The sequence below is a fragment of the Zosterops lateralis genome (genome assembly GCF_965231275.1).
Source record: "Zosterops lateralis genome assembly, chromosome: 24".
Lineage (NCBI taxonomy): Eukaryota > Metazoa > Chordata > Aves > Passeriformes > Zosteropidae > Zosterops > Zosterops lateralis.
In genome coordinates this window covers 2,982,981-2,994,946 of record NC_139784.1, presented here as the reverse complement: position 1 = coordinate 2,994,946, position 11,966 = coordinate 2,982,981, and the positions used below count along the sequence as shown (strand labels likewise).

At 43.4% G+C, this 11,966-nt stretch overlaps 1 long non-coding RNA gene across 1 annotated transcript; it reads right to left on the bottom strand.

The window, feature by feature from the left end:
- Positions 1–4,217: 4,217 nt before the first annotated feature.
- LOC310918625 lies at positions 4,218–7,761 on the bottom strand. Its single transcript, XR_014591698.1, has 3 exons — positions 7,700–7,761; positions 7,294–7,489; positions 4,218–4,414 (listed from the first exon to the last, which is right to left on the bottom strand). It is a non-coding gene; the product is annotated as an uncharacterized lncRNA (long non-coding RNA).
- Between the last annotated feature and the right edge of the window lie 4,205 nt (positions 7,762–11,966).

Below are 11,966 nucleotides of genomic sequence, written 5' to 3'. Positions count from 1 at the left end.
GACGATACTTAAATGTTGAGTACAGTTTCTCTACAAAACTTTCCTTGGCAGATATGAGCTGAGAGAGCTGCAGATTCTGTCCTCTTCTGTAGAATTAACCACAAGAACACAATCTTACAATTGGTCTGTGTTATAAACAACATAGCCAAATTAATAATTAATAGGGGATTTTACTGAGATATCAAAATCGGTTTCAGAAAGCCACAATCAAAGAAACAACATCGAGCCTGGGATCAGTGCTGGCTGAACCTAAATTCAGACTCTACCACTCCGAAACCCCTCTGTTCACAAACTCTGCCTCTGTAGGGTCTGTTTTGTACAGTTTTTCGACTAAGGCAGGTGTTTTCTCATTCTTTCTGTCACTCTTGCTCTCTTAGCATATTCATGTAGCTTCTTTTTATTGCTGCTGGTTTGATGAAAATGTTTTCTAGGAAGGGATGAATGCTTGATTAGTTTTATGGGAATCTGGTATTGGGATGCACGCCCTTGACGATGCAGATTGTACATAAATATCGGGTGCTCATCACTGGGGCATTGTCGAGCCCATCCCTGGATGAGGCTCATCATTGATCAGTGTCTCTTTTTCTATGACAAATCAGTCTCTTTGCCATTATAGAGCAGAGTTTTGCAATTGCAAATTGGTTTCTTCCCCATCATAGCCCATGGTTTCACAATTTCTCAAATCTTTAATCCCTAAGCATGAATTATTTTATACCATATATCACAGCCTGGAAACAATTCAATTCACTAGCTTTCTTTGGCCATACAGTCTGCATTGCACATGTAAAATAAAAAGCCGTGGCTTAGAGGAGGCAATCTGGGAGCCTGTCATGAAATGAGGGCTTTAGGTCAGTGAAACACTCACTGTCAGAGGTGTCAGCAAAAACAGCTTTAATACAAATTTCCCCAAGTGTGGCACAGTCCAAACAATGCTCACTCTGCAGCTTTACTCCATGGATGAATCAGGGACAGGAACATCAAATTAGAATTAATTTGGAAAGATTGATGCAGAGACCGGGGGCAGGAAAGGGGTAGAGCTGTAAAGGGAAGTCCCTCCCTTTGAGTCATGAGGTACAGAAAGGACGCCCCTGCTTTGTAAACTCCTTCTCAGAGGAGGTGAGGATGGATCCAATCGTATTCCCAGACTTCACCAAGACTTTATGACTAAGGCAATATAACAGCACTTCATCACTGACCTTTCCCTCCTGTCCATCTGATTCCAGTCGTTTTGTCTAAGGGAGTATTCTCAAAATATGAATCTGCCTGAGAGACTGGGAAAAGATGTGGAGTGCTTGAGAAAATGGTTCTGAGTATCACTGGAAAATCACAATACAAATACTGAGGAACTGTTCCCACTGATTTATGTAATGGTGGTAGAATGCACTAAATGAGCATTTCACTGGACATGCATTTGCCATGTAAATTTCACACAGTTTCTGCAAGGGCTCAGGGTCTTCTCTGGGGTTCTGCAGGGCCTGAGGGTCTGACCTGACTCAGCTGAATGCAGCACACCTTGCTGTGTCCTCTGCAGAGGCTCTCTTGAAGCCAGCAGGAACTCAGCCAGGGAGAGAAAAGCCTTCTTTCCCCTCAGGATGTGGTTAACTTGTTTTCTCAAAAGCAGGGCAGGGTTAATCCTGTCTGGTGTAAATGAGTCAGAAATGGTGACCACAGCATCCTGCCTGTAGCTTGTGAGAGGGCCATGAGCTGGGGAAGGTGTGTGCTGGGCTCTCTTAGGTAAGAACCAAGTTGCCATGGGAACTATCACTCCATCACAGCACTTGATATTATTTTTCTGGTGGCCCCTTCCTCCTATCACTGAGTGCAAACCAACAGCAGGGTTTCTTCTCTGCTGATATGAGCATTTTCCTGCCTCATGCCTCCAGCAAGGATTCTCCTCACTGAGGCTTTTGAATGTGCCAGAGAGACACTTCCCTGCACAGAGTCTGGAAAAGGCAAATTCAGCCAGCAGGAAATCTATGTTATCAAAGCAGTGTTTCTATTTCGTGTGGGCTTTGGGTGAGCTGGATTTCAGCAATCTCCATCCCAGCTTGAGAAGAAAAAGCACAGAAAACCCACAGCATTTTGGCCAAGTACAACTTTATTTTTGTCATTAGTACAGAAACCTCAGGTGCATGTGCAATAATTTGGCAGAAAAAATACAGGCTTAATAAAGAAATGAACATTGTTCAATGAACATTGAACTGCAATACACATTATTTGTTTCTGAAGCTATCTAAACCTAAGAGATATATGGCAACTGCTGGGCTTGAATTCCCTCAGCAGTAATACTCCAGTTCCACAGGCAGTAACACAACATGCCTGGGAAAGGTGCTTTTCAAAGGCCATGTATCCAGAGGGAGCATTGGGGTCTTCAAAGCTATTGAAGTAGCTTGGACACTTGTGTGCAAATGCCAAAAGAGTGGAGAGATCTGCTTAGCAGGAGGATGAGGAGAAATCCACTCTCCTCAGTTCTCAGAGGAGAGGAAACAGCAAAAGCACTTCAAACTGTTCAGTGTAAATCAGCTGGCCAGGCAGGAGTGAGCAGTATTCAATGTCTTCAGGGGAAGGTGCTGCCTTGTGTCCTGGGTGGTCTCTGTCAGCAGCTCTGGCCCTGCTTGTTCAAGGCCCTTGTGCTGCTGGTTCACCTTCTTTCCTGCTCTGCTTCGGGTTCCTCTTCCCTTCCTTCCCCATGTCTGGAAGAGCAAAGAGAGGTTTAAACTACATTTAATGAAATTGGTCTCAAGAACCATTTTTGACATCTTTCAGAACAGGACAGATGCTCTCAAAAAAGTTAGGCTGGACTATATTTTGTGCCCCATTAAATACTTTAGTTTAAAAATCCTCCCTCTTCCTGTCTTGACTCTCACATGTTTGTATTTTGGGATGCTTGGCTTTGAATCCTTATTTGTCTGGATTTTACTCCAGGCTTTCTATTCTCCCAGTGGAAATAGTCAGATATTTCTTAGGCTGTTCAGGTAATATGTGAGTTTCTCTGGCAAACAAAATTTTGGAACCAGCCTCCAAGAACTGAGCTTTGAAGACAGAAAAATTCTGTTTCCTTTGTTCTTTGGGAGGCAGGGTGGTCTTAATTGCTTTTTTTGGGGGGAATTGGTTTTTCTGTGTGTGGTTTGGTCATTGTTGTTGCCTTTTCCCCCAGAAAGCTACAAGAGCTGTTAAATGGAATCAGGAGCAGATGAATAGGCATGGTTCCTTGTGGGGCTGGGGACACACACAGGGACAGGCAGTCACTGCTGGCATGTGCTTCCCTGTTTTCTACAAACCAAGCTGTGTGCCTGCTTACCTCAGAAAAGAAACAACTTGATACTCATGAGGGTATTGAAGGCAATGGTCTTTGCCAGCAGGACTCTCAAACCCAACACAGCCATGGACAGCATGTTCACTCTCTGCTCTTCAGGATCTGCTCAATTGACCAAAAATGAGGGGAGAGATCATGGTCTGGGTTTTGATGTTGTGATCTTGGCAGAAAGTGGGAAAATCCACAGGAGACAGTTTAAGGGAAAGGAAGAGCAGCAAAGGAACAGACGATAGAGAACATGGCAACAACAGGGGAGCCCAGGGTCTGTCTGCATTGCTTTTTGCTTCCTGGGGCTTGTGTATAACTGCAGGAGCAGCCTTGGAACAGCAGCTTGTGTCTGCTGAATGTGTTGTGTTCTAATTCTTCTCCCCTGGAGAAAATCCATTTCCATGTCTTTATCCCCCAAAGAGCAATGTAACTTCACAACCTGTTTGGGTAACTCACCTTGTGCTGAGGGGTCTGTGCTGTTGCAAACCCTGGCACTGGCCCCTTCAGCACCCTGAATGACCTTCAGGACTGCAAAAACAGTCCCATAAAATATAAAATGTGATTTAGTAAAAAGAAGCTCAAAACATTCCACACTTTTACCCTGTTGTTGATGTTGGAAAGGCTGTTTCAGGTTGTGCTGCAGGAGGTTTGCTGCTACAGGGTGAAATATGTAGTCATAAGGAAATCCACACTTTAAACAAATCAATTGTGTCTTTCCTCTTCCTCACAAATTTATTAAACTGTAGAAACCATTTCTTTCACACACTTTGAAACATCTGTCATCTCTCCCTGCTGAAATACCAGATGTCTTTCTCATTTCTGCTGGCTGCCCTAGGCAATGCTGACCAGCAGGAGAACACCAAGCACCACAGGACACTGTCCCTAGAATTACATTGCACCTGTGCCACCAAACTGTACCTGGCAGTATTGTTATCACACTGCTGTCGAACCTATCCGTGCAGATCAGCTGTGCTGTCGAAGCAGATGTGTTCTGTTCCTTAAAAGGCATCTCCAAGCTGGTGTTCTTTGTATGGAAAACTGTTGGCAAAGGTGTTGTTTTCCCAGTGGTGGCAACATCTTCTGATTTAGTTGATTTCTCCACAATGACCTCTAGGATAGAAGTTTTTGGACTGTATGTGAAAAATCCCATAGTTTGACCATGATTGATTTTACTGCAAGATTATCTAAGTGCTGAGGGACCAAAAATTCATATATACTCCAGCTGTGACTAATTTGTAACATTCCCATTATACTGTATTTTATGTTGTTATTCTTTGCCATAAGAAGTGCAAGTAATGAAAGGAAATGGCTTCAACTTGCATCAGCTGTCGTACAAGAAAACTATTGATGTCAAAATATTTAGAAGCCAACAAATTATTGTGGTACCATGATTTCTTTTTTTAACTGAACATCTTTGCCTCTTTAGTATGGCTTTTATGAAGAATCAATGGCCATCTCAAAAAACAATATCAGGACTCAACTCAGATTAAGAATTTGGATAAGAGCAAAAACATGGAATTGGACAGAATCCTCTAGCAGCCGTCCTTGCCAGGAAGGGCTCAGTTTAGGAAAGGCTGTCAGACACATCCACAAACATTTATGTGTCTGATTTGACGGGAGTATCCTGAGGGGTCTCTTGGGTAAAGAGAGGTGCATTAGGCTTTTCATTTGGCATGATGTCTACCTGGCAGGCAGCTCAAGAGATCCCTCAGGTCTAACATTTTGTCCATCCCAGGGCACTGCTGGAAGTTTGATCAAGGGGCTCTGATTTTACAGCCTTTCCCCATCAGCCCTATGCCACTGCTGAGGAACTGAGGTGAAAGCCACATGGTGCTCTGCCAGAACTCCATGGCTGGGCTCTCCTGATCCAACAGGCAGAACCACACACTTGTCCACACCCACAGCAACCAGAGAGCCAAGAGAAATCCAACATTGCCTTCCCAGGTGTTGTACCATGGTTGGCCAGAGCCTGTCAGTCCTGTGCATTCTGTGTTCTCTGAGAAGACCTTGAAAGGCTTTTCATGTGGTCTCCTTGCCAGGCTTTCCTAACAGCCAGAATACAAACAAGCTGCTTCTCTGCAATAACTCCCTGGGCAAGATCATCAGCAAGAAATAATGTACCCAGTGCACTTGTAGTTCAGAGAGCAGAGGATTTGTTTTATCTGACCCCAGAAGCCTCCCCCGAGTCTCACTAGTTTGTATGACCTGACCATACAGCCGTGAATTCCTACCACTGCTTGCTTCTGGAAGGGATTTGGGTTTTATATTCTAACAATTTATGTTTTGTCTTTTATGTTATGACAGGTTTTTTTTGACAAGTTGTATGACTCCTTCACTTTAGTCTTATAAAGTCACAGAAGGAGCCCTATAGTATATATAATGTCATGGGCCTTGGCATTCTCAATGAATGTTTGATCTGAAATAATTCCAATCCTAACCAAAGAAAATCCTTCTCTGCCTTTCAGTGAGCCTTGAGAGAATATGCCTGGAGCATCACACAGTGACACTGATCGTTGCTATTTTATGTCATTTCGATTTGGGGCATTGTCAAAACGAATATTAACCACAACAATAATAATATAACAATAATATAAAATATAACATACGTATCATACGTAACATACATATCATACATAGCATATATAACATAAACAAGATACAGAACATATATAATTTAGAATTAGGCTATTATATTAAGAATATGTATCTTCATGCATGCATGTTAAAATGCAGATTAGTGTCTCCCAAAGGAATTAAAAACGAAAGGGGGGAGGTTGCTCACATCCTGGAAATTTTGGTTCAAATTCTTAAGTATTTCAGCAGTCTCAAAAGACTTTGAGGACAAATATATAATTTCTCAAACATAACTGCAGAGTCTCTGTACAGGTCTGAAAATATCCTATCTTTAGCTAGAAAGGGAAAACCATGGAAGAGCATGGAAAGAAAAGGCCTTTCTTCAGAAGTGTAAATTTGCATTCCTTTGTTCCTTGGGAATTGGAAGCGCACCAAGATTGTTCCTAAATACACATTTATTCCCATGTAACATATCCTACAGTTATGGACAGATATTAGGCAGCACCCAAGGCAGTCTCACAACTTTCTGGAAGGAGAGCAGGAGGTTTTAGCCATGTAATAAAACATGTGAAGTTTTTGCAGTACTTTAAAAACATGCAGACCTCTGAAACAGCAGCAACCACTCAGGAGGGATGCACCTGAATCTTTAAGATAATGCTGATCAACATCACAAACTCCTTTGCCACCCCAACATTCACATTCCCTGAGAAAAACTTGGGGTGACATTCACCTTTATCATTCATCATGGAATTCCAAATAAAGATAGGAATAACTGAGGCTTCCTATAATCCCTGTTCACCACAGTGGTCTTTTCAGAACCCACACAATCTGGGAGACAATTGTCTTTCATTCCAAGAGTTCTTGGACATGAGGCTCTTGTGAGAATTTAAGCCCAAGGCTATTTAACCTCCTTCCTCCTCTGTCCCCAGGGCAGTGCAATTACTTCCCTGGGGACACTGTCAGTGTGGTGCCAGTGTCAAACCAGAACTTCTCTAACCAGGCAGTTCCAGATCTGTCTCCAAACTCCTCACCACTGTGAGCTTTTCACTGAGCTCTGCATTCCTGCCCCAAGTCAGGCAGTGGAAATCCACTGGAGAATTGGACACTGGACAGGAAATTGGAGCCAGAGTGCTGCCCAAAGTGGGAATCAGTTATCACATGCTAAGTAGTGCCCTGCTGATGTTTGGGGGATCATGGAATAATGGTGCTCTGCAGAGTCAGCCCAGTTGTTCCTGGGAAACCTTCCTGAGCAGATCCAAGCGGGGATTTGGCTTGAAAGCCTGGCTGGAGAGCGAGTGCACTCAAGGGATAATTGCAGATGAAAATCCTTACAGTGAACCCAAGCCTTTAAATTCCCTTGTTCACCCTCACCTTAACTTTAAATGAAGTTTTAGGAAGAAAGAATTGTCACTTACTTGGTATAATTGTGAGAATTGTCCCGGGTCCAGTCAAAGTCTGTCCGCACACTTCTAAGGCTTAGTCCAATAAATCATTCTAATCTCACGATGTTCAAAAGTGTTGTGAATCAAGAGATGGAAAGCTAGGTAGTTGGCCTCATTATCTATAAGTGCAAGTCCATGACAGATTCCAGAGGTACATTTATTGTGTAATCTGGAAAGGCAAGAAAAATTACTTGAATAATTCAATGATACCAGTTAAATGGATGAGAACAGAATTCTCAGCTTCTCCCTTTCTTCCATGTTTTAAGATCCCCATGAGCTCTTTTATGTATCCAGGATAAAAAGAAATATTCAAAAAATGTTTTATTTCTCTTCCTAACATTTCAGTCACCTCTCTCCTTTCTTTCCCAAAATATCTCACCCTTTTTCCTTCTTTGGGTTTTTATACTGGTCCCTATGCTGTTTATATCATTGTGATATCCCAGCCCCCCAAACACAGTGAGGTATTTCATAACAAAAACTGTCTCTGTTCCACTACACAGATTATACAGGCAGTCACATGACCTCTTCAGTGGTTTAAGACCCAACGTACTACATGAAAAAACACCATATGGCTTTCAAAGAATCTGAAATAATATCAGAAAGGCTGAGTTTTACATGAGACCTTGGGGATTACATGACACCTCTGAAAAGTCTGAGGGAGTTAAGCTGGATAGAAAGCAGGAAAATTATCCCTACTGTTTTAGTTATTTCAAAGCATTTCTGAACCTTTTTCTGACTTGCAGTAAGCTGTCCACTTTTTCCCCTTTGTTTCAGTGCTCAGAAGCAGGAGGAATGTGCCCTCTGGGCATTTAGAATTGGTGCCTGGGAGTCCTTTAGTACCTTAGAAAGTCTTCATGCTGTTTTAGGTAAGAGGAGAAAGCAGGCAAAATGATTGTTCTTTGTTGTGTAAAGGCACTGAAGTCTAGGGAATGAGGATCAAAGAGTGAAGGATTGTGTTGATATTGCACAGGCTGGTTTTTGGTAGCAGGGGAGGGTCACAGAAATGGCTTCTGTGAGAAGGTGTTAGAAGCTTCCACCATGTCTGCCAGAGCCAATCTCTGATGGCTCTGAGGATGGACATCCACAGAGTGATAACAGTGAGTGATAACAGTGCAAGACTCTGTGCTGCTGGACCAGCTGTAACCCTGCCACGGACTTGACCTGAAAACACCTTCAAAAGACTGGCCAAACTTATTGCAACTACAGTCTATGACCTCTACTTCTCTTCCCTGTGGTACTAATGACAGGGCAATGGCAGACCTGGGAAGCAGCAGGATGGCTCTGGCAGTGGTGTCTTAGAGACCTAGAAATAAAACAAAACACTTTGGAGTCAGTATTAATATAGGAGCCATAAAGGCTGGTCTTTACTGGGGGCCTCCAAAGGGCAGATGTGGGAAAATGCCACCCTGCGAAGGGTGAATACAGTTTTATTGGTTTAGCAATGTAGCATAATTGAATAGAATCCCCAATTAGAAGCACGAATGATTAAGTAATTCCCTCCTTTTGTTTCCAGCTTTTCTGTAGCCCCTCTTTAAGACAGGAACTAAACTTTGTTTAGGAAATTATATCTGGGGAGGGTATTTCATCCTTGGGTCCCAGGAAGAACCAAGATAGGATAGACACCTTGGATCCCTGGGTTTGGAGCCTCTAGAATGTGTTTTGTCTTTCTGCAAAAGGTTGGGAAAGGGTAGGGAAAGTACAGGAGCTAAGAACTATTAACTATTCAGCAATAGTCTACAGACCTACAAATACATACCAAGGACATATAAAAGCAAAAATCATTCTGGCATCAGAGTGGTTGGAGTAATGGGTCAAAAGCAGAACTGGGAACTGTAATCAAGTGAGACAGCAGTGGGAAATGTGGGTAGGAAGCATGTGAGTAATGGTATGAACAAGACAGACTTAATAATAAAAAGTAACAAGTAACCAGAGGTCTGAAAGGGGCGTACTTTGAGAGCGTGCATATACACAAGGAATAGCTGTGGGGGCACCTCTTTACAGCCCCTGTGCAGAAACACACAGAGTAGGGGAACAAACATGAGACACGGGAGCTCCACCAGTGGGTGCAGGGGAACAACCTCATGGACAGCAGAGAGAAGTGATGGGACAGCTCATGTAACCCGGGAAGGGAAATGTGTGGTGTAATGCAGGTCAGGGCACATCGCTTGGGCTCCTCTCCAAGACAGGATCTTGAGTTGGGTTGGGTTGAGTTCCATTGGGTTGGGTTGGAAGGGCCCATAACTATCATCTATTTCCAATGCCTCTGACATGGGCAGGGACACCTTCCACTGTCCCACATTGCTCCAAAGACAGTCCAGCTTGGCCTTGGACACTTCCAGGGATGGGGATGTTATGGACAATACGTGCCAGGGCATCCCCAGTCCCACAGCCAAGAATTCCTTCCCAATATTCCATCTAACCCTGCCCTCTGGCAGTGGGAAGCCATTTCACATGTCCTGTCACTCTGGGCCCTTTTCCAAAGTCCCCCTCCAGTTCTCTTGGAGCCCCTTAGGCACTGGAAGGGGCTCTGAGGTCTCCCCAGAACCTTCTCCTCTCCAGGCTGGGCACCCCCAGCTCTCTCAGCCTTTGAGTTCTAACTCTACAGGCTGGAGGCAGAGCTGTGGGATCATGGAGATGTGGTGGGAGAGTTTCCAGGAGCATTGCAGTGAGGGAAGACAGGCTGGGAAGGCAAGGAGTGGGCATTGTCTTTTCTCTGAGAGAACTGCTGGAATTTGTGCTGTGGGATGTGCAATGAACCAGCTGACAGCAGATGGGTCGGGATTAGAGGCCACATCAGCAGTGGGGACACTCTGGTAGGGTGGCTGCTACACATCACCTGATGGGGAAGAAAAGGCAAGGCCTTCTTGGGACAAATGGGACATTTCTGGGCTCTGGTCCTCATGGGGTGCTTGAAGTGTCTCAAGTGTCTGGTGGCAGGACAGCACAGCCGACCACACACACTCAGGAGTTTTCTGCAGTGTGCTGATGCAAACCTGCTGACACAGGTGGCTGGTAGGAGCTCCTTCTTGCCAGTGAGGAAGAATTGGTGATGGATGTGAGGTGGTCGGGGTGGCCTTGGCTGCAGTGACCATGCACTGTTTGAGTTCAGGATCCAGGGGGAAGAGAGCAATGCAAAAACAGGACTGGAGCCCTGTGCTTCAGGAGAGCAGAACCTGGGCTCTTCAGGGATCTTCTGGGAGGAATCCCATGGGTTATGGTCCTGGACAGAGGAGGGGTCTAGGAGAGCTGCTCATTATCAGGGATTATTTCTTTGATCCTCAAGAATGGTTCTTCTTGACAAAGCAGTAAATCAAGCATTGTGTCAACTGTCCAAAACGATGAACAAAGTGCTCCTGCATAAACTCATACAGGGTAAATACAAAGCAACCATAAGTGCTTCTTCAGCCCCTTTTCTGATGTCTTTAACGGAGAGGTTCCTAGTGGGAAGTGCCATTTCTGGCATCCACGTCTTGTTCTTCATGCAACTGCTTCGGGCCATTGTGGACCTGAAATTGAAAGCATCTTTGTTCTTACCCAAAATCCTCCTCTGTGCTCTGAGACAAAAAGAAAAACACAATGATGAACTTAAATGGAAATATCTAAGCATAAAAGGTTCCTGCCCACTTGTTCAACTGGAGCTGGTGATCAGATGTCTAAAATGAGCTGTTTGCAAGAGCCAAGATCTCAGGCTGAATGGTGAAGAAATTGGTCTTGGAAAACAGGAGAGGTTTTTCTGCTGCTTGAGTAATTCTGGGAATCAAATTGGTGGATGTGCACAGAGTTGTCTGAGGAAAAACAGACAAGGTAGGGCCACCACGTTGTCCCCCTTCAAGAGAAGGGAGGGAGACAGTTTGTGTGTGGTGGTTCAGTTGATTTTAATCACTGTGATACGTAGTTCACACTGTGCTAGATGGTTCTACAAAAACATTTGTGGGTTTTTTCAGTGACAAATAATGTCTCCTCTTTCATGTCTTTGAGGAGCTCCTTTTGTTTTCCTGTCTCTCTACATTGCTCAACTTCTGAACATCTAATACTGTTCCAGAGGATTCTCTGCACTAAAAATAACATTATCATCCTTACTTTTCTTGGAACGTTGATTAGTTAGGATTAATATCAATAAATTTTTGCCCTGATTTGTATCTGGGGAGTAGTCACTCAGGCTTAATAACTTTATATCTATTTTCATTCTGTATTCCTTAACGCCTTCTGGAACTTCAAGCACATCTGTCCTCCATGCCTATCTGCATGCCAAAACAAAAAAAACAAACAAAAAAAAAAAAAAAAAAAAAAAAAAAAAAAAAAAAAAACCAAAAAAAAAAAAATCTGTCCATGTTTAGAAATTGTTCAGAAGATATTTTTGTTCAGCTGATGATGCTTTCATTGACTCTCTTTGCATTAATGATCTAAAGATGCTTATTTACTCCGCTATTTAATTTTTAGTATTTCTGATTTGAGTTCCATTTTTATAAAGGTCATATGAGTTTTGTCCCAATTAGATCAACCTTTTTTCCTCTTAAATATTTTAATGCTGTGAACTGATTATTTCACCACCGAGTTTGCCATTGTTTGGAGTCTTCATTTATTTGTATGTGCTTTTCAATGAGTTTCTAGGTGGGGAACATCTCGTTACAGTTGACTGAAGTTGG